General features: G+C 44.3%; 2 long non-coding RNA genes across 2 annotated transcripts in view; one reads left to right on the top strand and one right to left on the bottom strand.

The window, feature by feature from the left end:
- The window catches only part of LOC143936143 (uncharacterized), a 198,570-nt gene extending 193,512 nt beyond the window's left edge, over window positions 1–5,058 (top strand). Inside the window, exon 3 of the long non-coding RNA XR_013263621.1 lies at window positions 4,967–5,058. This is a non-coding gene — a long non-coding RNA (uncharacterized LOC143936143). The remainder of the gene's footprint in view (window positions 1–4,966) is intronic.
- LOC143936142 (uncharacterized) overlaps window positions 659–27,836 on the bottom strand; it is a 224,863-nt gene continuing 197,685 nt past the window's right edge. Inside the window, exons 4-5 of the long non-coding RNA XR_013263620.1 lie at window positions 9,697–9,862; window positions 659–1,117 (exon numbers count right to left, since the gene is read on the bottom strand). This is a non-coding gene — a long non-coding RNA (uncharacterized LOC143936142). The remainder of the gene's footprint in view (window positions 1,118–9,696; window positions 9,863–27,836) is intronic.

The following is a 27,836-nucleotide window of genomic DNA, read 5'->3' as shown; positions in this document are numbered from 1 at the left end:
CCACTCTCTCCTGAAACTGGGTCACAGGAGTGCAAAACGAATTGCACTCCTGTTACCCATAGGAGAAGCCCAGCCAAACGAGCTTTGGATATGCTTCTCCTTTAAGTACAGAAAATATACATAGCACATAAAAGTGCTCTATTATTGGGGTGTTTGTACTAAACTACATGGATATATAGAAAAATAGACTTCAGAAGAGTAAACAAAGTAGATTAAAATATTGGGTGCTGTCTTTGCATGAGCATTCCCTGTTTTATTGATAGATAATTATCAAAGTTAGTTAATTACAGCAGTGAGCAGGTTTGTGAGCTGTGGGTTTTACAAGGCTACTCCTTTTTGTCTGTTGTTTAGATCAGGGGTCTCCAAACTTTCAAAGCAAAGGGCCACTTTATTATCCTTCAGACTTTAGGGGAGCCGGACTGTGCCTATTGGGAGAAAACAATGCCCCACCTTTGGTATTAGGGGGAGAAATAGATGGCGTCAGTGGGAGCAATAGTGCATCATCGATTTCAGTGGGAGTAAAACTGTCCCATCATTGGAAGGAATCATTGTTGGTGTCAGTGGCTGGAACAATGCCTCAAGGGCCGGGTAAAGGCAAGTAAAGGGCCGCAGTTTGGAGACCACTATTTTAGATAATAAGTGAGTCAAACCAGATAAATTGTCAGCAAGAAACATGTTTAATATATTGCCTATGCAGAACACAAAACTTCTTCACAAAGGATACAGCTTCACATCACCAGGTACTGACGGCAACAAAATTTCTTTCACGATTCTATTACAATATTTACACATTTAGAGTCTGGAAAAAACGGCTTTTGTCGACCAGTCATGCTGGAAAACCAGCATTCAATCAGCGCCTGCATCCAACGGCTGCGATCAGATTTTTTTGGTCTGGTTGAATGAAAAATCTACGTGTGTTTACCCAGCTTAAAGTCTTCTCCATTACTGTCACTGTGCCCATTCAGGAAACAACTCCAGAATCTTGTTCTTGGTTGGACTTTAACAGCATTGCCGATCTGTATCCTTTTCTTGTGTCACCAGTACTGATCTTCATCTCTGTAGCTTTTGTGTTCTTCTGTTTTCCACATCATATTACTTCACTCTTCTTATCTTGTGTCTGTAAATAAGGTAGATGAAATATGTTTGAGGTTTGCAGAAACTGAAAAGCTTTCTCTGTATTCTTAATCACTTCCTGCCCGACCTATTGTAATAATACGGCTGGGCGGGTGCTGTTATCCCAGGTGGACATCATGTGATGTCCTCTCACTCACAGGCCCTCTGTGGGTGGACACAGCTGAACACAGATCATTGTACTGGGTCGTAATGCGTGACAATGGTACCATATGATCGCTGAGACCAATCACGGCGATCACATATCAGTTGTAAACAAATAATGGCTTTTCGTTCATAGCGATTGTGATATCCGATTGGTCATAATGGTTACATGGTACAAGGCCAATCACAGCAGATCTGTACCATGTGATAACTGTGGCCAAACATAGCTATCACAATATCATACTACAGCACATAAATGGATTCCATTCACAGTGAAAAAATGACTGCCTATACAGTGATCATCACTTTAATAAACAATCATAGTGTAAAGAAAAAAAAGAATCCTAAAAACACTGCATTGCTCCAGTGACAGTATTTAACCACTTAGCAACTAGCCCATAGCCGAATGACGGCTGCAGGGTGGTTGCTTAACTCTGGGAAGGCGTACAGTAATGTCCTCCCAGAATCCAGCTCTCGGGCGCGCACCTGAGAACTTCCGTGACGGATCACGGTAATCGCGGCCGTTTACCACGTGATGGCTCCGTCAAATGACTCACGTCACATGTAAACAAACCGGCATGATTTCCAGTTCCTCCCTCCCCTCTGTCCAGTGTGAGCTGAAAGGGGAGAGATCGGTGGCAGCAGCGCTGTAGGCTGCATGTGAAGTGCCCACAGCACTGCTCAGCGACAGATCCATCCATCCATCCACACTGCATACCCATCCATCCATACTCTGCATAATCATACATCCATACTCTGCATACCGCATGCTCACCCATCCATGCTCAGCATACCCATCCATGCTCACCCATCCATACTCACCCATCCATATCCAGCCATCCCATCTATACCCTGCCATACTCATTCATGCTCAGCCATCCCCATTCATGGCTCATCCATCCCCATTCATGTTCATCCATGCCACTACAGTGCCTCTCCTAAGTGTCCAGCTATGAAGTGGTTAAGCTAACCATAGATTGATTGAAATTAGACTGGTTCAGCAAGAACCAGCTAAATTTTGATCCATTTACGCCCATTTCTGTTCAAGAGCACTCGATCTAAGGACCAACACTTTGTGCTTTGATCAACGTTGTAGCACTCATCAGTGTATTCTGATGGTGGCAGAGTACCATCCACTATTAGAATACAATAACGCAGCGGGTGTGCAGTTGCGAGCTTAACGGAAAAAATAATTGAGCCATGTATGGCCAGAATTAGGGGCGTGTGCTGTAGTAGTGACTATCCAGGGGATTATTGGGAAATTTACAGTGTGCTTGGTAGACGTCATTGGATAAATTGGTTTATTTGTTTGCTAGGTGCACCAGCTTTCTTTGCACTAGATCAGGGGTAGGCAATCTGGGGCCCTCCAGCTGTTGTTGAACTACATTTCCCATGTCCCAGAGGCATGATGGGACTTGTAGTTCTGTAACAGCTGGAGGGCCCCAGGTAGCCTACCCCTGTGCTAGATGCTTTATACTTTGCAGATAAAACCATAAGCTCAGACAGTCTGTTGGTGGTGCGGGAAGCGCGATCTGCCCCGACACAGACTCCTAAACATTGTCAGCTCAAAGTATCTGCCCTGTCTGGCTTCTGCGCCATTACTTATAAATACAATGCACTCACTGGCATTTCAAACTGCCAACAAAAATATGGAGGCCAAGCAGGAGGAGAGTAAAGAGTGTCACACTTTGATTTATGTCATACAAAAACAAACATGTTTATTTGGAAAAATGGTATGGTCTGCCTGCTTGACACCGAATATTTTTCTTCTCCATTTCTCATGGTGATGGGGGATTTTTATTTGTTATAGTCATGGACTTGAATAATGGTGGTAGGTCAGAGGTCTCTAGATTGCTGTGAACTGTCATATGATGGACTTTGGGGGGGGGCGCTGTATCTTCGCTCACATGAAGATAGCACACCTGTCATGGCAACGTGTGTACAGAAATCTATGCAGTTCATTGTGACACCAAGCTGCACACAGAGCCTGATGTCCCAATTCTGTAGGGGTAAGTTGGGTTCACATGGGTCGAAATTTGTCCGGTTCAGACGGAACTAGACAAATTTTTGATCTGAGTGTGGTAGCCCTCCTTGTGCAGCAGAAGCTGATTGTTAGACTGGCTTCTGTTGAACCACCCTGCTAGAAAACCAACATTCGATCAGCTGCTGCAGCGCTAATAATTATATTCCGAGTCCCTGCCATCGGAAAACAATAGCACAGTGGGGAGATCTCTGCAGCCACATTGCTTGTATGGATGCAGGAATATGAGGGTTTTTTTTTTTTTTTTTAGTTCAGCTGCTGGAAAAAAAAACTCCACAGTGTGTACCCAGCTTTTGAGGCTAAGTCCAGCTCATCACTTCCACACCTCTCTCATCAGAAGGTCACTGCTGGAGATAATTTGGAAGACTTCAAAACAACAAAGGAAGTCACAGGGAATCAGCACATACTTTAGAGAGGCCATACATGGTTCAGTTTCTACCTTTCAACCATGCGGCTGAATAAAAAAACTGAACTGATTACCTCATCCGCACACTCTCTGCATGAACCAATCAAAGCTAAGTTTTCCAACAAGCCGGTTCATGACAGAGCGACTTCTCATGAACAGGAGTGGCCATACATGGTTCCTGATGAACCTGCTGAATTTTGGTCCATGTATGGCCAGCTTTAAATACAATGGTTTCTCTTCTCCCAGAAGAGGATGCTGTGTACTATAGAATGGTTGAACGTACACAAATGGTCAGCAGTCACATCTTTCAATGCCAAAAAAAAAAAGGGAATTTTCTTTGGCTGGGCACAGATTACTCATTCTATTTTTTTAAATCCTCCTACGGGCTCAACAAAAAAAAAAAAGAAGAAAAAAAAAAGCACATTCCTGTATCCACACTTCTGAACCAGCTGAATTGCGATCCATATATGGCCAGCTTAAAGTGGTTCTAAAGGCTGAAGGTTTTCTTACCTTCATGCATTTATGCATTCTATAAATGCATACCATGAAGGTAAAAAACCTTCAGTGTGCAGCTATCCCTCCTAAGCCCCCCCCCCCCCCCCCCAAATACTTATCTGAGCCTAATCCTGAACCAGCAATGTGCACGAGAGCCGAGGCTTTCCCTCATTGGCTTAGGAAAAAAAATTAAATTCACTCAGAGACTGTGTCCTCTATGAGACTTTGTATTGGGTTGCTGGCACTCAATATTAGTACGAGAGTAAAGAACAAATTTCTTTAAAAAATATATATTTATTTATTGCTGAAAGCTATAAAATTACTAACTATGACATATTCCAAAAACATCTAAAATGGATGCACATTGAGCATGTTGGAAATATACATGAGACGTTAAACCAATTCTATCGGAAAATAATAATACACAATAGAAATAACCCAACGTTACAACGTGTTTTGGAAGTAAACCTCTTCTTCAGAGGTAGTGGGTTTAATCAGATCAAAGTGTATGTCTACAATAGAACAATAGAGCAAAAAGAAAAAAAGAGAACAATATCTGTAAGTATGTACAGTGCAATAGGAAATCAAAATATTAACAGTGAACATAGCCAAATTGATCAAATACACCTGCGGTACACCCCCACGACACACAAGCGACGCAAGGTAATACTTCACTGTCTAAATACACTGTATTAACATGGCCCCAATCGGACACAAATTTACTTTTTCCCAAATTATCTACACTATAGGTAATAAAGCAACACCATTCAACGTCATACAGGATGAAAGTTTAGTCAGAGGAGCTACTGTGTGGAATCACAATGAAATATAGATCAGGTAAGCAAATCCCAATATCCTTGTGAAACATCAACCTTGGACCTAAATGTGGTAAATCTATCTACCTATGTGCTTTATGATTCTCACGTGGTTTAAGTTTTTGTCCCAATCAGGATATAAATAAATTTGAGGCCATCAAGGATCTTCAATTATTTGCCTCAAACAAATGTACTCAAGGGATACCCACCGAACCAAACTTTAAATCGCAAGCGCTTCAGGCTCTTGATGCACTAGTTAGCCTACTTGAAGAGAATGAGGTTCCTGACCTGATCGATCAAAACGATTTGGACCCCCCCCCCCCAAATACCCACATTCAAAAGGAAATTGACAAATTCCCGCCTTTGAATACCAACTCAAACGTGCTGGCATTTGTCAAATTTGTAGGTACTGAGATATGCAAAATTAAGATCAATAATTCCGACCAGGGCAATTTATCAAGAGATGAAAGACTAGCTTTGAAAACACTCGAGGAACATTCAAGTATAACAATAAAGCCCTCGGATAAGGGGGGTTATTGTTATTATGGACAACACTAGGTATGTTGACACGTGCATGAAACAAAAAATGGTATTGCAAAATCAATGCAAATACAATTGAAGAATTTAACGAGGAATTTTATTGCGTGGTGAACTCTACACTTGGTCAACATATCATTACAAAGCCCGAATGGGAATTTATTAGGACGAAACAACCTAAAATTCCAACGTTCTACCCTCTGCCAAAATTGCATAAGGGAGCAGACCCATTGTATCTGGCAATGAGTCGTTGACCAAGAATCTCAGTACCTTTTTTGATGGGCACTTACGCCCATATGTAATCAATCTCCCAAGTTATTTATAGGATACCCTACACTTGTTGCAGCTTTTGAATGGCTTGTGTATTTCATCCACGTCGATCCTAGTGGCGATCGATGTGGAGGCATTATATAGCTCCATACCTCATGATAAGGGCCTAACATGTATTAGACATGTTATCTCTCACTTTACTCACAATCACTTTACTTTCAATGGTTCCCACTTCCTCCAGGTACAGGGTGTTGCAATGGGGACTTTGCATGCCCCATCGTACGCCAATCTGTACCTGGGGGAGTGGGAACGAATGATTGGCCAATCCGAGATGATGGCTCCATTTATGAGGAATATCAGTCTTTGGTATAGGTTTATCGATGACATTTTCCTCATATGGGAAAGTTCACATGACCAGTTAGATTTGTTTCTTGATCAACTCAATAAAAATAACTTTAACTTGACATTTACAATGTTATGGAATAAATCTTCTATAACCTTTTTAGATGTCAAGGTTAACAAAGATGAAATGGGTCATATTAGTAGTAGCCTCTATAGAAAACCAACTTCGTGGAACACCATACTGCATGCCAGCAGCTGTCACCCGAAAGCACTGGTGGCATCCATTCCCTTTAGCAAGTAACTCAGGATACCTAGAAATTGTACTGACAATTTAACGATTAAAAGTGAGGCAGACTCTTTAAGGGAGAGACTTCTCCTACGCGGTTATTCAGAAAGCTGTCTCAAAAAGACATACAATAGGAGTGTAACCATCCCATGGAGGATATCTGATAGAATACGGGCAAGCCACGTAACTATCCTTATGTCATGGTAGACTGCCTCCGGCTGGAGATGGGAACATTTGTGTACCTGCCTGGGTAAACAATATGTTATATTGTTTTTCTGTAGTATACCGGCAAGTTTGTGGCCGGTTGCGCAGCTCACATTGTGTGGCTTGTTATATGTATTGTATAAAACAAAATAAAAAATGTTTTCTCAAAAAACAAACCAAAAAAAAAATGTAGGTCGACAAAATCCGTGCAAATACCCAGGTACATTTACCTGCGGTGGCTGCAACTATTGTCGCTATATGAATACGGCACCCAATGTGATACTCCCCAATGGTGAACGATATCGCCCGAAACATTATGCCAACTTCCAGACAACGGGCGTCGTGTGTCTTCTGTGGTGTGATCGTTTTTGTTTTTATGTAGGCACAACTATCCAGCCATTTTGGCGTTGTACATACTGACATAGTTTGTCAATGAAGACATGTAATCCTAGTCTTCCACTGGGAAGACATGTCACAGATCTACATGATGGCATAACTCCTAAAATATCCTTCCTGATATTGGATAGGATGTACTCGGGGGTACGGGGTGGGGACACCAAAAAACGAATTCCTGCAGTCAGAACAGAGGTGGATATTTGGCTTAAATGCGACTAAACCACCTGGCCTGAATGGAGCAATTTCATACAGGCCCTTGGAGGGTTTCTCATCTGGAGGGTCCGAGTGGGATCCCCTTGAATGAGAGGGCCTTTTTGAATAGGTTTGTTGAACATTGCTTTTATACAATCTATGAAATAAAATGTGATATATAATCATCACCTGGGCTCAATTAAGGGCTTATGCATACCCAGTGTTTTTTTATGATTATTTCAAATTTTTCTTTATAATTATCACTTTTATTAATTTATTTATGTTTTCTAACATCTATCGGGTGTTTAATTTTCATCACACTATGTAAGATGTATCATCAGAATCTGTTATACAATGTATCACTGCAATATATGTAAAATCCTCTTTGTGGTATAATTGTCTTTCCATGAAATCCTATCCAGATAATTGGACGATTGGTCTCCCTCAGCTGCTGATGGATCAGGGGACTTCACAGGTGGGTAGATTTGTTTGTTTTGTTCAATTTCTCCTTCCTTATTCCTGCTGTCATCCAAGTTTCCACTCGGCACAGGGGGGGGGGGGGGGGGGGGCAGTGTGTGCCTGTTATGCGTACTCGGCCCCCCTCTCTTCTAGCAGTCTGTATGCATGGTTACCATGCCAGCGGACACGCCGGGTCTACAGTGCGAGATGGTGATGTTTGTCAATCACAGCCAGTGAGGAGGGGGTGGGGCTGAGCTTGCGTTCTGTGTCTTGTGGACGCCTACAGCACGGGCTTCCAGTGCCAGGAGGGCATAATTAGACATGTGATCAGCTGTCAGCCAATAACAGCAGATCACGGAAGTAAACAGAAGCCGGGTATCTGCTTTTTTTTCTCCTAGCGATCTGTGCCTGCCAGTGCTGCTAATCAGTGCCTCATCATGTGTCAGCTATCAGTACCGCCTCTTAGTGCCATCTCATCAGTGTCACCTATCAGTGCTACCTCATCAGCGCACACCAGTGAAGGAGAAAAATTACCTGTTTGCAAAATTTTATAACAAACTATGAAAAAATATTTATTCTTATTAAATACCGCCAAAGCTCTATTTGTGTGAAAAAAATATATAAAAATGTAATTTGGGTACAGTGTTGCATGACCGCACAATTGTCATTCAAAGTGTGACATAGCTGAAAATTGGCCTGGGCAGGAATGGGGTGTAAGGCTCGGTTCACACAGGGGCGACTTGTCCAGGCGACTTCGCCGCCTGACAAGTCGGGCCCCGTTCTGTACTACGGAACCGTTCTAATAGGAACGATTCAAGTCGCTCCGACTTAGAAAAAAGGTTCCTGTACTACTTTTGCGGCGATTTGCATTGACTTCTATACAGAAGTCGTTTTGCAAGTCGCCGCTGATCGTGTGCAGGTCGCGGCGCTGCAAGTCGTGCCGCCTACTGTGTGAACCGAGCCTAAGTGCCCTGTAAGCAAGTGGTGAAGCCTGGAGCAGCCAGAATCAACAGCAGCTGTGCATGGTAACTGATCGGTTCTAGCGTTCATTTGCACAGCTTAGCTGAACATGCAGTAAGTTATAACTTTTTAATATACTTTTATACTTGTGACTTCAACCAATCAGATTTAGTTTTCCCTTCACCAACCGTCATTTTGCAGGGCAGGTGTAGATCTGATGAGGTCCCATTCTTGCTCAGCTCAGTCCAGTATTTAAAGCACCTCCGGGCAGTCTTTGTGATGGGTATTCCTGTGTTTGCTAGCATTGTGTGTGCTGTGTAGCTAAGCCCCGGGAGAAGCTCCACACTGTCATCTCTCCTGTCAGTGACCAAGGTGAACAGAGAAATGACTCACCCATACAGAGAAAGGAGGGAGCCTGGGTCCCAGCCCAGTACACTCTCCCTTTCCCCGAGCGCACACCGCTGACAGGTTGACAGGTGAAGCCATCCGAAAAGTTTGTACAGCTCCTCCACTGTCTTGGTGTGTGGGCCCCCTGCGGACACCTGCTCAGAGACATAAATCACAAGGTTCAAGCCTGCCGCCGCCGCTGTTTCAGCAGGGAGAGGTATTATGTGATGCAGCGTTTACACACATACAGCTCTGTCCTAATATAAACTATGTCCTGCTGACATTCCACACATTCCCCATAATCCACAACCTGCCGACACTTCTCAAATCCAACTCAACAGATTTCAGGACGTCTCTAAAGCCTCTCTGGAGTGACAGAAATCACACTGGGTGAAGCATGACATATAGGACCACATCCAGGATGTACAGTATATATATTTTGAGGTCACAGCCGTATGAGCTGGGTAGTGCTGACAGGGGCACCTACTGCTCAAATATAAGCTGATTCAGCATGAATGGGCCAAAATTTGAGCCATTAGTGGCAGCGTTAACAGAAAATTTATAGTGCCATCCCCCCCAAAAAAATTCACTTACACAAAAAAAACACCTCTTGGATAAAGAAGAATCGTACCTCCTTGGCAGATGGCAAATCCAAACTTTGCTGTCTTCAAGATCTTCACCATTCAACACCATTTCTGTGTCCTGTAGGGGCAGTGGATGGTACCATGACAGCATGTGGTGGGGACCCAGGCAACTGACACAGTGCACATTTAGACATTTTGATGGAGGCTGTAGCTCTGAAAAACAGACATTGGGACACAATTTGTACGGTTTCCAGAGCAAGCAAAGTCCTAAGAGAGGTATGGACTCCAGAGAGAGAGAGAGATATAATTTTGCCTCTGTACAAATCATTAGTAAGACCTCATTTGGAATATGAAGTTCAGTTTTGGGCACCAGTTCTCAAAAATGATATCGGTGACCTGGAGAAAGTGCAGAGAAGGGCATAGGTGATATGATCACCATGTATAAATACATAAGGGGTCCATTTAGTGAACTTGATGTTGAGTTATTCACTTTAAGGTCATCACAGAGGACACGTATTCCTTACGTCTGGAGGAAAAGAGATTTCATCACCAAATATGGAAAGGTTTCTTCACAGTAAGAGCTGTAAAAATGTGGAATAGACTCCCTCAACAGCTGGTTCTGGTCAGCTCTGTAGATTGTTTTAAGAAAGGCCTGGATTCCTTTCCTAAATGTACATAATATAACTTGATACCATGATTTATAGGTAAAGTTGATCCAGGGAATATCCAATTGCCTCTAAGGGATCATAAAGGATATTTTTCCCTACTGGAGCAAATTTGATCGTTATTTGCTGGGGTTTGCTGCCTTCCTCTGGATCAACTGTGGGTATAGGATTGTGTATACAGGATTGTACCCCCCCCCCCCTTTTTATTGGTTGAATTGGATGGAGTTGTGTGTTTTTTCAACCTGAATATGTAACATCAAAGCCCCCCTTAATATCAGAGGCCCCCATCACATCAGACACCTTCCTTTACATCAGAGGTCCCCCCATCACATCAGAAACCTTCCATTATATCAGAGGTGCCCCATCACATCATAGGCTGCCCTCCATCACATCAGAGGTCCCCCAACCACATCAGGAAACCCCCTTCACATCATAAGCCCTCCTTCACATCATAAGCCCTCCTTCACATCAGAGGTCCCCCCATTACATCAGGAACCCCCCTTCACATCAGAAACCTTCCATTATATCAGAGGTCCCCCATCACATCATAGGCTGCCTTCCATCACATCAGCGGTTCCCAAAACCACCTCAGGAAACCCCTTCACTTCAGAAACCTTCCATTATATCAGAGGTCCTCCATCATAGGCTGCCTTCCTTCACATCAGAGGTCCCCCATCACATCAGGAACCCCCGTCACTTCAGAAGCCCACCTTCACATCAGAAGTCCCCCCATCACATCAGAGGTCCCCCATCACATCAGGAACCCTCCTTCAAATCAGAGGTCCCCCCATCACATCATAATCCACCCTCAATCACATCAGAAACCGTCCATTATATCAGAGGTCCCCCATCACATCATAGGCTGCCTTCCATCACATCAGAGGTCCCCCACCACATCAAGAAACCCCCTTCACATCATAAGCCCTCCTTCACATCAGAGCTCCCCCCATCACATTAGGAACCTTCCTTCACATCAGAGGTCCCCCATCACATCAGGAACCCCCCTTCACATTAGAAGCCCTCCTTCACATCAGAAACCTTCCATTATATCAGAGGAAGTGCCCCCATCACATCAGAAACTCCCCTTCACATTAGAGCCCCCACCCATCACATCAGAAGCCCTCCTTCACATCAGAGGCCACCCTCCACCACATCAGAAACCTTCCTTTAGGCTAGGTTCACATTGCTGCGATGCGGGAACGCCGCGAATCCGCGGCGTTTTCCCGCATCGCATACCTCCCGCCGGCAGTTCACACTGCCCTATGCGGACGGCTGGGGGTGTCAATGTTATGTTAATGACACCCCCAGATCCGTCGGCATATCGCAGTGCCATCTGCCGACTCGCACAGGAATCGGATCGCATGGTGTGAACCCCCATGCGATCCGATTCCGTTGCGGACCCAAAAAAGGGTCCCGTGCGAGTTTGCTGCGGGACCGCTGCGAGTTCAGCCATACTATCTGTATGGCTGAACTCGCAGCGCTACGGAGATCGGATGTGATTTGCGGTGCGAATCACTTCCGGATCTCCCCCCGCAGCAGTGTGAACCCAGCCTTACATCAGAGGTTCCACATCACATCAGAAGCCCTCCTTAACATCAGAGCCACGGGCGAGCTTGGGACCATGGGAAAGTGCTTCTCTGGTGAAACCAGGAGGAAGCTGGGAACATCCGATCCCAATCCCTTTTGAGACTAATCACCCTGAAAGCGATGTGTATTATATCACTACCGGGGTCACAGCTGTGATTCCTCAGCTAGGGTAGCCAAGGATGCAGATATTCAAACACGATTTGCGTTTGAATAGTTACATTGGGGGGCGGGGCAGATATTGAAGTCTAAGCCCTTGTACACACGATTGGAGATTCCGACAACCAAATCCGTCGGATTTTGTCTGTCGGATTTTGTCCGAAACTGTTGCATACACACGGTCGGACGAAGTTGTCGGGAAAATCCGATCGTGCAGAACATGATGACGTTATTTCGTTACGACAGAACTACGTTCAGGCTAGTAGCCAATAGCTTTGGTGTAGGAATTTGATCTGAGCATGCGTGGCACTTTGTCCGATCGGAATTCTCTACACATGATCGGAGTATGTCCGATAGGAGCATTTTGTCTGAAAATATTTCGGGCAAGTTGGAAAATTTGGTCCCATGGATATTCCGACGGAAACAGTCCGATGCACACCACACACAATCGGAATATCCGACAAAATGCTCCGATAGGACACATTCCGTCGGAATCTCCAATCGGGCTAACAGTCCTCCAATGTCTTCCTAAAGAGTACCTGTCAACTGCCCATGCTATCACATAGGGGGCTGCTTAGTGAGATCATATGAATATATACATCAATGGTTGATAAAATGAATAAATGAACAGTCTACCAACATATATAAAGTGAAATGAAAAACGATTTCATATAATTACACTCCCAGTTTCTAAGTTGTCCACATGTACCTCTTACTGTGTAGCTGCTCCAACCCACCTGTGATCTGTAAGGCCCCATACATTGCCCCAGCACTATGGAACAAGTGTTCTCCCTACTTTTCCTGTCACCGCACCGGCTGAGCTCAGCACTGAGACAACAAGAGAGGAAAGAAAGAAGGAAATGGCTGCACATCCAGAACTTCCGATTGCCTTTTATTTTGTTTCACAAAGATAACACCAAAGACACCAAACCGCGGTCACGTAGACGCATTTCACACATACATCTTGTGCTTAATCATTATGATTAAGCACAAGATGTATGTGTGAAATGCGTCTACGTGACCACAATTTGGTGTTATCCTTGTAAAACAAAATAAAAGGAAATCGAAGTTCTGGATGTGCAGCCATTTCTTTCTTCTTTCCAAGTTTCCCCCTGAGGCGGGCCAGGGCTAGCACTCTGCACGATACTCCAATCAGCCTTATCTCTATACACCTGGAGCAGCGGTTCTTTTTCTTGTATACAACAGGAGAAGGAAAGCCCATTTGAAAGAGAAAGATCACTCATTTCAGTAATGCTGGGAGTGCAATGTATGGGGCTTCGCAGATTAAAAGCATGACAATGCGGATCTCCATTTGAAGTTTTTACAATGCTTTGGGGGTAAGCTGCGATTGACCTACAGGTAGGGAGCTTAAACTCTAAATTTGAATGCCTACAATGTTTTTAAAGGTACTGGGGCCCTTGTACTACTACAGGGGACATTTTACTGCAAAGGTAAACTAAGCTTTTATTATTAGGTTACCTGTTTTGCTGTGCGCACCTTATTCTCTGCTTTCAACTGGAATTTGGATCCTTTAGTGACAGGGTCTCTTTAATGTCAGATAATAGGTGTACAATGTTACCCATAATTCTGCTTGCTCTGGCATCCACTCTCCCATCCCTGCACCTGCCGGCACTGGTAATGGGTTACACCCATCAGGTGGGGGATGTAATTTTGTGTAATTACAGAGTGCCCCTACTTTACTGATCAGACAATAAGGCTGTAAAACACTGTCCATCAATAGGAATACATGGGAATGTGCTGCATTGCATACACTGTATGGAAATGTGATAGCCGCACACTGTACAGGCTGCAGGCAGAAATTAAGAAATAACACCCCTGGAGGGGATATTTCCTTCAAGTCTCATCTTTCAAAGGCTGATTTTCAGCTTCCCTGAGGGAGGAGGGCAGTGCAGAGACCCATCCACCTCATATTGGGTAGTCTTAGGGGTTCGCTTAGACACCCCCACATTCCAGATGAGCTGGATTCTGAGAAAGTCCCACGACATGCCGTGCCACGAGCAGTTATGAAGTGTCCTCGGGGCCTGGCTTAGGTGGAGACACAGGGTGAGGCGGGACAAGCTTCCCGTACTCAGTCACCTGTGAACAGATTTGGAAGATACATGATGCACTGAGGTCAGGTGAGCATCATAGTTGGTGTACGTGATAGCAGACAATGGAGACAAGAATTTACAGATTATCAGGATAAGACGGAACATGACTGCCAGCCATGTTTACTCTGTGTATTTTCAGTGCAGTGTCAGGGACTGCATACCAGTCGTCACTACTGTATACATATAATCTCCTTTGTTGAATGTGAAATAGATTGCTAGCTTTCAGGACTATAGAGGTCCCATACATCTCATGATTCATTCAAAGTATTGGGAATCCTGTGCACACCAATACTGGTGCCTAATGCTTTATGTAATATTCCAGACTTCTGGCAGTATATATTATCCACTTGCTAGCCGCCTTATAGCAGATTTACTGCTGCAGGGTGGCTGTGCTGTGTAGAATCATTCTTATTATGCAGGATTTATCCGACAACAGTTTGCGCAGTGCTTTACAACATGGGGGCAGACAGTACAGTTAGAATACAAATCAATATAGGAGGGATCAGAGTGCCCCACTCGTTAGAGCTTACAATCTAGAAGCATATATATATATATATATATATATATATATATACACACACATGTGTGCAATTCTGGGTAGGGGGCACTTCGCTTCTGTGATTAGGTACAACACAAGCCGATCAGCGGGTGATGGCTGGCACCCGCTGATCAGTGAGTAGACAGGCTGGACGGAGCACTAACTAAACAATACAGAGCTCTGTCCTGTCAGCGGGGATGCTCTGGATTTTGTTTCACACAGTACACAAAAACACTGCTTAGGCACACATTTAACCCTTTGAGGACCCTAGACGTTTAACCCCTTCTCAGCTAGGCACATTAGTACAGTGACAGTGCATATTCTTAGCACAGATTAGTGTCAGTGGTTCCCACAAAGTGTCAGTGTTCGCCATAATATCGTAGCCCCGCTATAAGTCACTGATTGCCGTCATTACTAGTTTAAAAGATAAATAAAAATTGCACTATATATCCCATAGATTGTAGACGCTATAACTTTTGAATGAATGAATGAATGAAATACTTGTATAGCGCACAATGCGAACTGAATCGCCTCTAGGCGCTGAACTTTTGTGCAAACCACTCAATATATGCTTATTGTTTTTTTTTTCTTTGTTGTTTTTTTACCATAAAAATGTAGCAGAATACATATTGACCTACATTTATGAAGACATTTGATTTTTAATGCATGTGTTTTATAGCAGAAAGTAAATGATATTGTCTGTCTTTTTTCGTTTATAGCACAAAAAATAAAAAACACAGTGGTGACAAAATACCACCAAAATAAAGCTCTATTTGTGGGAGGGGGATTACATAAATGACATTTGGGTACAGCATTGCATGACGGAGCAATTATCAGTTAAAATAACGCAGTGTCCTATCACAAGTAATGGCCTTGACATAAGGGGGATAAATCTTTTGGAGATCAAGTGGTTATGAAGGAGGACTTGTATCTGGTTGGTATTAAGAAAGTTTACCTTGATGGTGCGAGAGGGTGACAGTGATCTGGGTATATGAGAGAGGGTGATGGTTATCTGTGATATGGGGTTCTGGTATACTGAGAATGGGTGCCAGTTATGTAATCTGGTGGTAATTACAGTTGGCATACTAAGTTAACATGCCAGTGCTCAGAATTGCCATGAATCTGCTGGGAAGCAATTATGAATGTGATAGCTTCCCATTCAGGGATAGTGGGCAACACGGACGCTGGCGTCCTGGCAACCAAAACTCCGATTCTGTATATAAACATAGGGGGGCTGGGGATTCTGGCTGATGTTATTACCCAAATATGGCAGTGGCCATGGAATCTCCTGACTGGCAGCGTAATGGGGTTGAGGATGGGTCATGGGTTGCCATGATGCTGTCAGATGTACAGCATCTTAGCAACCAGTGACACTGTGCAGCCAACAGCATCCGAAGATGCTGAATATTCGAAGGGGCTGGAGTGTTCTTCAGGGACACTATGGCCTCAGTGCTGCTTCCATCATGATATACATTCATAGACATCTATTTCTGACAAGTGCAAGAATTTTGTTGCAGGCACTTTGCCATGCAGAGGCACAACACAATTCTACAGCACTCCTCATTTTACAATCTTCCCTGGAAATGGCAGGTAGAGAATTTGGCAGTACTTATGTCAGACACTGGAGGTCCTGAGGTGGTTGGGTGTGATGTGGAGGGGGCCGCGGGCTCACGTGTCTCTGAGGGCAGGGATGTAGAGTAAAGCGCTGAACTCAGGAAAGTGACTGATTGCTGTGAGATGTGTTTATGGATCAACACACAGAGAATAATACAGGATGTGAATACAATGTACAACAGCAACATTTCCAATCCTGTGTTGTCTAAATAAATATATAGACAGATAAAGTGCCATCACATTCTATAGCAATGTACTTCCCATAAACCTTCCTAGGCGTGTCAGTCACTTGCTGCTCAGAGGCAAAAAGATGAGTGCACAATACTAATCCTCAGCAGTTAGGCTGGTTATAACAGCAGAGGGGTGTCAGTCACATACAGCGAGGGGAAGAAAAAAGTATTTTGTACGTTTGCCCATTGACAAACAAATGATCAGTCTATAATTATAATGGTAGGTTTATTTTAACAGTGAAAGACAGAATAACAAAAAAAAATCCAGAAAATGCACCACTTGTCTACAGGGTACCTTTACCCCCCTCCTGCCCATGCCATTTTCCAGCTTTCATCGCTGTCGCACTTTGAATGACAATTGCGTAGTCATGCAACACTGTACCCATATGAATTTTTTTATAATATTCTTCACACAAATAGAGCTTTCATTTGGTGGTATTTAATCACTGCTGGGTTTTTATTTTTTAACAAAAAGAAAAAAGTTTTTCTTAGTTTTTGTCAGTAATTTTTGTAAATAAGTAATTTTTCTCCTTCACTGATTGGCACTGATCAGGTGGCACTTATGGGCACTGATTATATGGCAGTTATTAGGTGGCACTGATTTGTGGCACTGGGGGGGGGGGGGGGGTGCCCTGATTACATGTCCGGGTGTTCGCTGTGAAGAGATTCCGCTGATCAGCTCTCCTCACTACACACTCTGTCAGTGAAAGACGATCACCAGCACTTCTGCATTTACATGTGATCGGCTGTGATTGGACACAGCCGATCACATGCTTAAAGAGCCGAGTGATCTGCTCTTTACAGAGATCACCCACGCGGGCTCACGAGAGAAGCCGTTTTGGTCTCCATCATATGACGTTCACCCAGAATGAGAGCCGCACCGTACTTCCGTCATTTGACGATGGGCGGGTGGGAAGTGGTTAAAAAAAAGTTATAAATTGATTTGCATTTTAATGTGTAAAATAAGTATTTGATCCCCTATCAATCAGCAAGATTTCTGGCTCCCAGACATCTTCTATACAGGTAACTTAGATTAGGAGCACTCTCTTAAAGGGAGTGCTTCTAATATCTGCTTGTCACCTGTATAAAAGACACCTGTCCACAGAAGCAATCAGATTCCAATCTCTTCACCATGGCCAAGACCAAAGAGCTGTTCAAATATGTCATGGACAAGATTGTAGACCTAAACAAGGCTGGAACAAGACCATCGCCAAGCAGCTTGGTGAGAGGGCGACAGCAAATGGAAGAAACACAAAATAACTATCAATCTCCCACGGTCTGGGGCTCCATGCAGGATCTCACCTCGTGAAGTTTCAATGATCATGAGAACAGCAAGGAATCAATGATCTCAAGGCAATTGGGACCATCGTCACCAAGAAAACAATTGATAACACTGTGAAGGACTGAAATACTGCAGTGCCCACAAGGCCCCCCTGCTGAAGAAAGCACATATACAGGCCCATCTGAAGTTTGCTAATGAACATCTGAATGAGAACTCTGTGAAAGTGCTGTGGTCAGGTGAGACCAAAATCAAGCTCTCTGGCATCAACTCGCCGTGTTTGGAGGAGGAGAAATACTGCCTATGACCCCAAGAACACCATCCCCACCTTCAAACATGGTGGTAGAAACATTATGCTTTGGGAGTGTTTTTCTGCTAAGTGGACAGCACAACTTCACCGCATCAAAGGGATGATGGACTGGGCCATGTAAGGTCAAATCTTGGTTGAAAACTTTGAGGGGCCAGGGCATTGAAAATGGGTCGTGGATGGGTATTCCAGCATGATAATGACCCAAAACACAGCCAAGGCAAGAAAAGCACATTAGGGTCCTGGAGTGGCCTAGCCAGTCTCCAGACCTTAATCCCATAGAAAATATGTGGAAGCAGCTGAAGGTTCAAGTTTCCAAATGTCAGCCTCAAAACCTTAACAACTTGAAGAGGACCTACAAAATCCCTCCTGAGATGTGTGCAAACCTGGTGGCCAACTACAAGAAATGTCTGACCTCTGTGATTGCCAACAAGGGTTTTGCCACCAAGTACTAAGTCATGTTTTGCCAAGGGGTCCACTACTTATTTCACTCATTAACTAGTTGCTGACCGCCGGCCGTCAAATGACGGCCAGGCGGCGCAGCTATTGTGGCGGGAGGCCGTCATATGACGGCCTCCCGTTTAAACAGGGATGCGCGCGATCGTGCGCGCGCATCCCTGTTTCTTCGGTGGCGGCGTGTCACGGAGACACCGCTCGCCACCGAAGGGGGTGAACAGCCATTCGTTATGGCTGTTTACCACGTGATCGGCCGTGATGAAGTCACGGCCGATCACAGATGGTCACACCCCCTACGTGCACGGCGCATGCGCGCGCTGCGCGTGCACGTCGGTGGCGGCGTGTTCCCCGGGAACACTGCTCGTCACCGACGCTGGTAAACAGCCATTGGCTGGCTGTTTACCCACGTGATCGGCTGTGATCCTTTCACAGCCGATCACTAAAATGTAAACAAACCGCGGTAACGGGATGTTACCGGGTTCTCCTCCTCACACACTGATCGTGTGTGAGGAGGAGATTGCGGTAACATCTCGTTACCGCATACAGTGTACACCAAACATACTGATTGCCCCCCCCCATAAAGAGGACCTGTCACCACCCCTCATAGTACCTGTCAATCACAGTCCATCAGAGTACCTGTCACAGTCCATCAGAGTATTTGAGTACCTGTCCCAGCCCATCAGAGTACCCGAGTACCTGTCCCAGCCCATCAGAGTACCCGAGTACCTGTCCCAGCCCATCAGAGTACCCGAGTACCTGTCCCAGCCCATCTGAGTACCCGAGTATCTGTCCCAGCCCATCTGAGTACCCGAGTACCTGTCACAGTTCATCTGAGTACCCGAGTACCTGTCCCGGCCCATCAGAGTACCCGAGTACCTGTCACGGCACATCAGAGTACCCGAGTACCTGTCACGGCACATCAGAGTACCCGAGTACCTGTCACGGCACATCAGAGTACCCGAGTACTTGTCACGGCACATCAGAGTACCCGAGTACCTGTCACGGCCCATCAGGGTACCCGAGTACCTGTCACGGCCCATCAGGATACCCGAGTACCTGTCACGGCCCATCAGGGTACCCGAGTACCTGTCACAGTCCATTAGAGTACCGAGTACCTGTCACAGCCCATCTGAGTACCCGAGTACCTGTCACAGTTCATCTGAGTACCTGTCACCGCCCTTCAGAGTACCCAAATACCAGTCACCAAACCATCAGAGTACCTGTCACCAGGCCATCAGAGTACCCGAGTACCTGTCACCAGGCCATCAGAGTACCCGAGTACCTGTCACCAGGCCATCAGAGTACCCGAGTACCTGTCACCAGGCCATCAGAGTACCCGAGTACCTGTCACCAGGCAATCAGAGTACCCGAGTACCTGTCACCAGGCAATCAGAGTACCCGAGTACCTGTTCCAGTCCATCTGAGTACCCGAGTACCTGTCACAGTCCACCTGAGTACCCGCGTACCTATCTCCAGCCCATCAGAGTACCCGAGTACCTATTTGCAGCCCATGTCTCATAGAATATACGTTGGGGTGTTTACTTTCCAAAATGGGGTCATTTTGTGGGTAATTTCACTGTCCTGGTGGTCCAGGACCTTCAAAAGTGTGATGGGTAGGAATGAAATAAGATGTGTCATTTATGCTCCTAGAACGCCTGAACGTACTACTTCAATGTTTGGCCCATCTATGTGGCCAGGCTGTGTAAAAGTCCTACACATGTGGTATCGCCATACTCGGGAGGAGTAGCAGAATGTATTTTGGGGTGTAATTTTTGCTATATACATGTTATGTGTTGGAAATATCTTATAAATTTACAATTTTGTGTAAAAAAAAAATGCGTTTTAATTTTTTTCCACATATTCCAAAAACTTCTGGAAAAAAATGAACCGTTCAAAAGACTCATTATGCCTCACAGATTATACGTTGGGGTGTTTGCTTTCCAAAATGGGGTAATTTTATGGGAAATTCCATTGTGCTGGTACTCCAGGGCCTTCAAAAGTGTAATAGGTGGTTGAGAAATGAGATGCGTAATTTTTGCTCATAGAACGTCTGAAGGTACTACATCAATGTTAGTGCTCTGTATGTGGCCAGGCTGTGTAAAAGTCCTACACATGTGGTATCGCCATACTCGGGAGGAGTAGCAGAATGTATTTTGGGGTGTAATTTTTGCTATATACATGCTATGTGTTAGAAATATCTTATAAATTGACAATTTTGTGTAAAAAAAAAATGCGTTTAAATTTTTTTCCACATATTCCAAAAACTTCTGGAAAAAAATTAACCATTCAAAAGACTCATTATGCCTCACAGATTATACGTTGGGGTGTTTGCTTTCCAAAATGGGGTGATTTTATGGGAAATTCCATTGTCCTGGTACTCCAGGGCCTTCAAAAGTGTAATAGGTGGTTGAGAAATGAGATGCGTCATTTTTGCTCGTAGAACGTCTGAAGGTACTACATCGATGTTGGTGCTCTGTATATGGCCAGGCTGTGTAAAAGTCTCACACATGTGGTATCGCCGTACTCGGGAAGAGTAGCAGAATGTATTTTGGGGGGTAATTTGATGTATACATATGCTGTGTGTGAGAAATAACCTGATAATATGACAATTTAGTAAAAAAAAAAAAAAAAAATATTCATTTTGCAAAGAATTGTGGGAAAAAATGACAACTTAAAAAAACTCACCATGCTACTTACTTAATACCTTGGGATGTCTACTTTGTAAAAAGGGGTCATTTGGGGGGTATTTGTACTTTCCTGACTAGTTAGTGTCTCAAGAAATGAGATACACCTGATGTACTGAAGGCCTGATCAGAAGTGATGAATTTTCAGTGATTGGCACCATAGATTGTAGACTCTATAACTTTCACAAAGACCAAATAATATATACTAATGTGGGTTAATTTTACCAAAGATATGTAGCAGTATAAATTTTGGCCAAAATTTATGAAGAAAAATTACTAATTAGCAAAAATTTATGACAGAAACGAAGAAAAAGGCATTTTTTTCACAAAATTTACGTTTTATTTTATTTATAGCACAAAAAATTAAAAACCCACTAGTGATTAAATACCACTAAAAGAAAGCTATATTTGTGTGGAAAAAAGGACGCAAGTTTCATATGGATACTGTGTTGGATGACTGAGTAATTGTCATTCAAAGTGTGAGAGCGCTGAAAGCTGAAAATTGGTCTGGTCAGGAAGGGGGTGTAACTGCACTGTACTGAGGTGGTTAAAATGCAAATCAATTTATAAAACTTTTTTGAAATGCGTATTTCTGGATATTTTTGTTGTTTTTCTGTCTCTCTCTGGTAAAATAAACCTAAAATTTAAATTATAGACTGATCATTTCGTTGTCAGTGGGCTAACGTACAAAATCAGCAGGGGATCAAATACTTTTTTCCATCACTGTACATTTACGAACATAAGTAAAAAAGTGTAATGCCTCTTGTACATTGGGCATCTATGTAGCCCCTCTGAATGCCAGAACTCCTGACAGTAGAAAGAGCTGCTTAAAAAACACACCTAAACCTCATTTATTATTATTCTGATAATAGTCATTTCTTCTGGCAATTGGAATGCATCAACTCTTAAACAAGTCTAAAGTTTAGGCACGTTTACACACGTTTATTCAGCTCTTCAGCTCCTCTCCTGAACGCACCTTTATTGGGTTTTTCTTCCTTCCTGCAAACATGCCTGTGTGTGCATGGACACCTAGGCTTACATAGAGGTATCTTTATAGGCTAAAAAAACACCAAATATCTGTAAAAGCGGCATTTTTGACGTCCAGTGTGCATTAGACATAAATATACAACACCCACAGGGATGACTGAGCTTAAATAGTTTTATATATAATTTCCTGAATGTTACTGCAATTTTAAGGTTGCTAATGTACCAAGAAAACAAAAGGCAGAGCCTGTATTCAACCAACTTGATTCCAACTGTCAAATTGTGGCCTCTGTATATGCACTTATGAAAGGCAACGCCAGATAAAGAGGGTGTTTCCCTTAACAACGACTGTTCTGGCAGTACAGAACACACTGGAAGCAGACAGTTTGTCTCTGCAACATTCCAGCACCACGTACAGTCCTGGGCTCAGCGTATTCAGCCAGGCTGTACTAGTGCCAGGGCAGAGACTGGCCAGCGTGCCTCTAATAATACCTGCCAGTGGATTAGCATTTCTGTTTAACTGTCAGCCAGTGGGAGCCCATGCCAGTGTAAACTCATTAACTTCAGCTATTGTGCCAAATCGGGAGTGAGCCAGGATGAGCGAGACCCCTGGGGAGCGGCCTGTGCTTCGTGATGTGTAGGCCAGTCCTGGAGAAGGCCCAGAGCAGAACAGGTGTTTCTATGACTGTCTCAGAGTCTAATGAATTCTAAGAAAGAATGATGGCCCATGCAGATCAGGGCACACAAATTACAGCCACACAGTCTATCTTCTTGTGTCTAACAGAGTGTAGAATATTTATACTCTGTACATTAAAAGATATACAATGGCTCCAGAGTTGCTTCTGTGGGTCAGGGACTAGAATAGTAGCTGGTGTGTGTTGTGAATGATGGCACGCCGGAGACGGGCATCATCATTCAACAAAAAAAAAACGAGCCCACAAAACCACACGTTAGTTACTACTGTAGTATCTCCTCTCCTCTCCTGAGAGAGCAGGGAGTTCACCTCTTTTGAAGAATTTATGGAGAGGGTAAACTGTGGGAAGCATTGGGCTGCAGGACCAGGAAAAGACCCCCTCTATTTGTCAGACTGATGTGGTTAACACAGCAAAGTAAGCAGAGGGGTAAAGACCCTCTTTGGAATCTAGGAATGCCACACAGGAGGGCTCTTCTCAAGCCATTACCTCTACCAAGTTTGGGACACCATTGCTGTCCTGGTGGATGATGTATGAACCTGCTTGGAGCTGTTGGTGTGACTGCAGGTCACTAGGATGGGCCAAAAGAAGGCCCCCCAAGCTGCCTAAGACCTTCCCTATGCACTCAGTGGGGATTTATAGTGTAAATGACTGCCCTTGAAGAGGTTTATCCCCCCCCCCCCCCCCACAAGTGGTTGTTCAACAATATCAGAAGGAGGAGGGGTTTCGCAAGAAAAGAAAACTTCTCTAGATCCCGCTTCTGCCTGCCTTAAAAAAGTCCCTAACCATCCCAGTAGAAGACATTCTGATCCTTTGGGCAGGGTGGACAAGTCTTAATTCTTTTAGGGCAATGTTTGCAGTAGTACGCTGTGGCGTGCAGTATACTGATGTGGCCATGGAGGTATGTCAGACACCTTTGGTCTGGTCTAAACACGTGGTCCAAATCCCAGGTTGCATTCTCCTGGATGTTTCCATCCTGTGGTGCTTAGAGATCCTTCATGCTGCCTTGAGGTATTGAGTGGACAGTCAAGAATTGGTTATATGTTCATCTTGCTCAGAATCCTGTGATTTAAGTACTTGGTCTGCAATAAAACTTTTGGAACAGATGCGCGGGGAACGTTTATTTATTGGACAACTGGACTCCATCATTAAGGGGTCACCAGCGATAAGAGCACCCTATTGCCTGTCAAAAAGATGGTAAAGGAACCTTTAAGTCTGTTCTCTCCAGGTTTTGGAAAGTTTCTTTCTTGTTCCTATCAGGTCTCCAAGTTCAAGTCTGATACCCAGGTTTGTCACAGGCTAATTACCCTCACAGTAACAGGGCACCTCTAATTTCGCCAGTGAGGGGATGTTTGTCGGTCTGTGTGGCCGCTAGTTCCAACACCCCCCAGATCTTGGGTCCAAAATGTTTTCTCCACTGGGTACAACATGGAGGAGTTTTGTTCCTCCCCTGTGCTTTTCTTGCCTTGCAATCTTCTTCAGAGCAGTAGCTACTTTCCTTCAGGGATCATTGTCCTTGTGGATGAGCATTTTTTTTCTAGTTCAATCCTTTCATGGTTTAGAAGTCCAAGGGTGGCATTCAATCCATCCTAAACTTCTTTCTTGTCTAAAGTTCTGTATGGAACTGGCCAGGTCAGCCATTGCCCATTTTCAAGAGGGGGATCTGCTGGCTTCCTGAGACATACGGGAAGCCTAGTTACACACCCCTATATTTCCTCCACTTGAGACACTTTTTGTGCTTTGCAGTAGCTGAGTGTCACTTTCAATTTGTCCCTATTCCCTTTGTCTTGTCTACGGTTCCACTGGTCTTCACGGAAGTGCTGGTCCCTGTAATGGCTCTGCTCTACTATCAGGAGGTCCACATTGTAGGCTATCTGAAAAACCTGCTGATAAAGTACTGCATTGGCCAGACACTCAATGCGTACATGCAACAGACTTTCTGTAGAGCTCAGGTAGATCCTCAAATGTTAGAGGTCTGCATTGGATCCAGCTCACTGCCTCGAAAATCTGGGGCTAGTCTTGAACACTAACCTGGCTCAGGGTTTTCTTCCTATGGAAAAAAAAAATCCTGTCCCTCCCCTCTAAAGTGCAGACTACTTAGTCCAGATAGTGTACCTGTTTGCTTTTTCATGAGCGTAGTGACACTGTTGGTAGCCTCTTTCAAGGCTGTCCCTCATGCCCAGTTTTACTCCAGGCAGCTGCAACTCTGCATTCCGACTGCATGGCACAGGACCAAACCATGTGTCTGTGTCTTTCTACCAGAACTGGACTATCCCTAGTGCAGTGGTTCTTCAACCCACTGTTGGAGTCAGGAAAGTCAGTCTTGCCAATTCCTCATGGATTCAAGCACATTGAGCTAGGAGGGGGCCTCACGACCTTGATGGTCCAAAGGAACTGGAGAGGGAATCAAAACCTCTCATCAGTGTTTTACAACGCAGGGCCTTTTAGTGTTGGGCTCTTCAGCTTAAGGTGCTTTCAACAAAGAGTACAGTTAGACAATGCCACAGCTGTGGCTTGCATCATCTGTCACAGGGGTACCACAAGTTGCGCAGCTGAAGTGCGGCAGGTCTGTTTCTGACCTGGCACATTTAGTCCCTGACTGTCATGCACATTCCCTGAAATTGAAATTTGGCAGGCCAACGGCTGGATCTTCATTCTGATGTGTTTAATGAGCCCATGTTGCAGGTGGGGGACTTTGGTTGTGCACCTTCTACCATTCAGAATCAACTCCAAACTTTCCAGGTTTGTCACCAAGTCCAGGGATTCTTGGGTCTTCGCTGTAGATGCCCTGGTGACTGTGGGATCAGTTCTGCCTGATTTAAGCACCTTCTGTAAAGCTGCTCTGCATAATTGAGGTAATCTATTTGGCATCAAATTGGCCCAAAAGAGTGCGATACTCAAACGTTCTCAAACTCTTCCCAGACACAAGTGGAGCCTTCTGTCACAAAGACCTGTCCTTCACCTTGCTTTTCAGTAGTTGGCTTTGCCAGCTTTGCTTTTGCAGCCATGTCTTGAGGGAAAGAGGCTTGTTGGATTTGGCCATTCCTATGAATATTCTTTCTAAGCCCCTGTACACACGGGTCAGAGATTTCAACAACCAAATCCGTTGGATTTTGTCCGTCGGATCTTGTCCGAAACTGTTGCATACACACGGTCGGACTAAGTTGTCGAAAAATCCGATCATTCAGAACGTGATGACGTAATTTCGTTACGATGGGACTACGTTCAGGCTAGTAGCCAATAGCTTTGGTGTAGGAATTTGATCTGAGCATGCGTGGCACTTGGTCCGATCAAAATTCTCTACACATGATCGGAGTATGTCCGATCGAACCAGTTGGTCGGAAAATAGTTGGAAAATTGGGTCCGACGGAATCAGTCCGATGCATACCACACACAGTTGGATTATCTGACAACACGGTCCGATAGGACACATTCCGACGGATTCTCCGACCGTGTGTACAAGGGCTAAGAAGTCAACTTGCATTGTCTACCATCGTTCCTGGAAGACAGTTTTTGCTTGGTGTCAACAAAGGAAGTTCCTTCCTAGACATAACTGTGTGAGACAAAGCCTGGAATCAGAATTTGGTCTTGAACTACCTTCAAGGGGTAGATCTTGGCCTTGACTAGGCTTTGAAGGCCTTTTCTGCAAGAAGTCACTAATATAGCTCCCCCAGACATTTTCAGATGACTCTATAGACCACCTTTTAAGCCTATCATGACATTTTCTTGACCGTCCTTGTGCACAAGGTTGATTTTCCTTGTGATTACCTCTAAGAGTACCTAGAAGGGAGGGAAGGGAATCAGAATTGGTAGTCTTATCGTATAGGGAATTTTACCAGAACATTGTCCTTGTCATTTTGTCTGGATCCCAAATGTCTTTGGGAGTTTTCTCTCCACTTTTTGTCTGTGCTGTACAAGTTTTCATTTAAGGTACAGTTTCTTTCAGTAACATTTACTCTTTGTTCTTCCTGAAGACTTTCACAGCAGGGGATTCCTTGCCTCTCGATTCACATTGCCAGGTGGATTTGGCAAGTCAATGTACAAGCCTATTCTTTGCAGGAGAAGGTTCTGTTCTTTCCTGTTAAGACACCGTCCATCAGATTAGTCGATGCATTTTACATTTTTCAAAGCCTCGATTTCCAGTGCCACCACCCGGTCTCCTGTTCGCACATTTACCAAGTTTTTACCTGGTGGATGTTCGGGCTTCTACTGATGCTGGCTTCAACTGCAAGGTTTTCCAGGCTGCTGTTTGATTAAGGGCCTGTGACCCTTTGTTCTGTGAGCTTGTTTGCATTTGTTTGCTGTGTTGCCCGCCTCTCTTTTTTTCTAAAAAAAAATGTTTACAAGTAAATCAAAGATTCTATTTTATTTCAAAACCACTGCACAGATTATAATGGGCCCAAGTGCTATGTGCGGTGGGTGCCACGGGGAATTAAAAAATTATTTCCAGTTTCTGCCAATACTACTTCTCTTCTTCAACAAGCATACCACATACAATTTTTATGTACATCATGTGTGCAACATAATCAATGCACAGGTTCACTTTATAGTAACACATGCTTCCTAATCCAGTAACCATTATGAATGACGATCTGAAAAATTGAGTTTGGCGGAAATCTGCAGCAGGGACTGGAGCACTTGTCAGGATAGAAAGAAGAATGGATGGAGCAAAATACCATCAAATTCTTGAGGAAAATCTGCTGCCATCTGCCAGAAAATTGTCAAAGGGAAGAAGGTTTACCTTCCAACATGACAATGACCCAAAGCACACAGTGGTTGAAGGAAAAGAAGGTGAATGTCCTTGCATGGCCTAGTAGCAAGGATTAAGCGCAGGACTGTGAAACGCGTCTGCTGACCCTCCATGGGTTGAGTGTATGTGTGGCA

Source organism: Lithobates pipiens, unplaced genomic scaffold, assembly GCF_037356315.1.
Source record: "Lithobates pipiens isolate NorthernLeopardFrog02 unplaced genomic scaffold, aLitPip1_a1.2 Scaffold_28, whole genome shotgun sequence".
Classification (NCBI taxonomy): Eukaryota; Metazoa; Chordata; class Amphibia; order Anura; family Ranidae; genus Lithobates; species Lithobates pipiens.
Note: the sequence above shows the minus strand (reverse complement) of the source record. Positions and strands in the feature narration are given on the sequence as shown.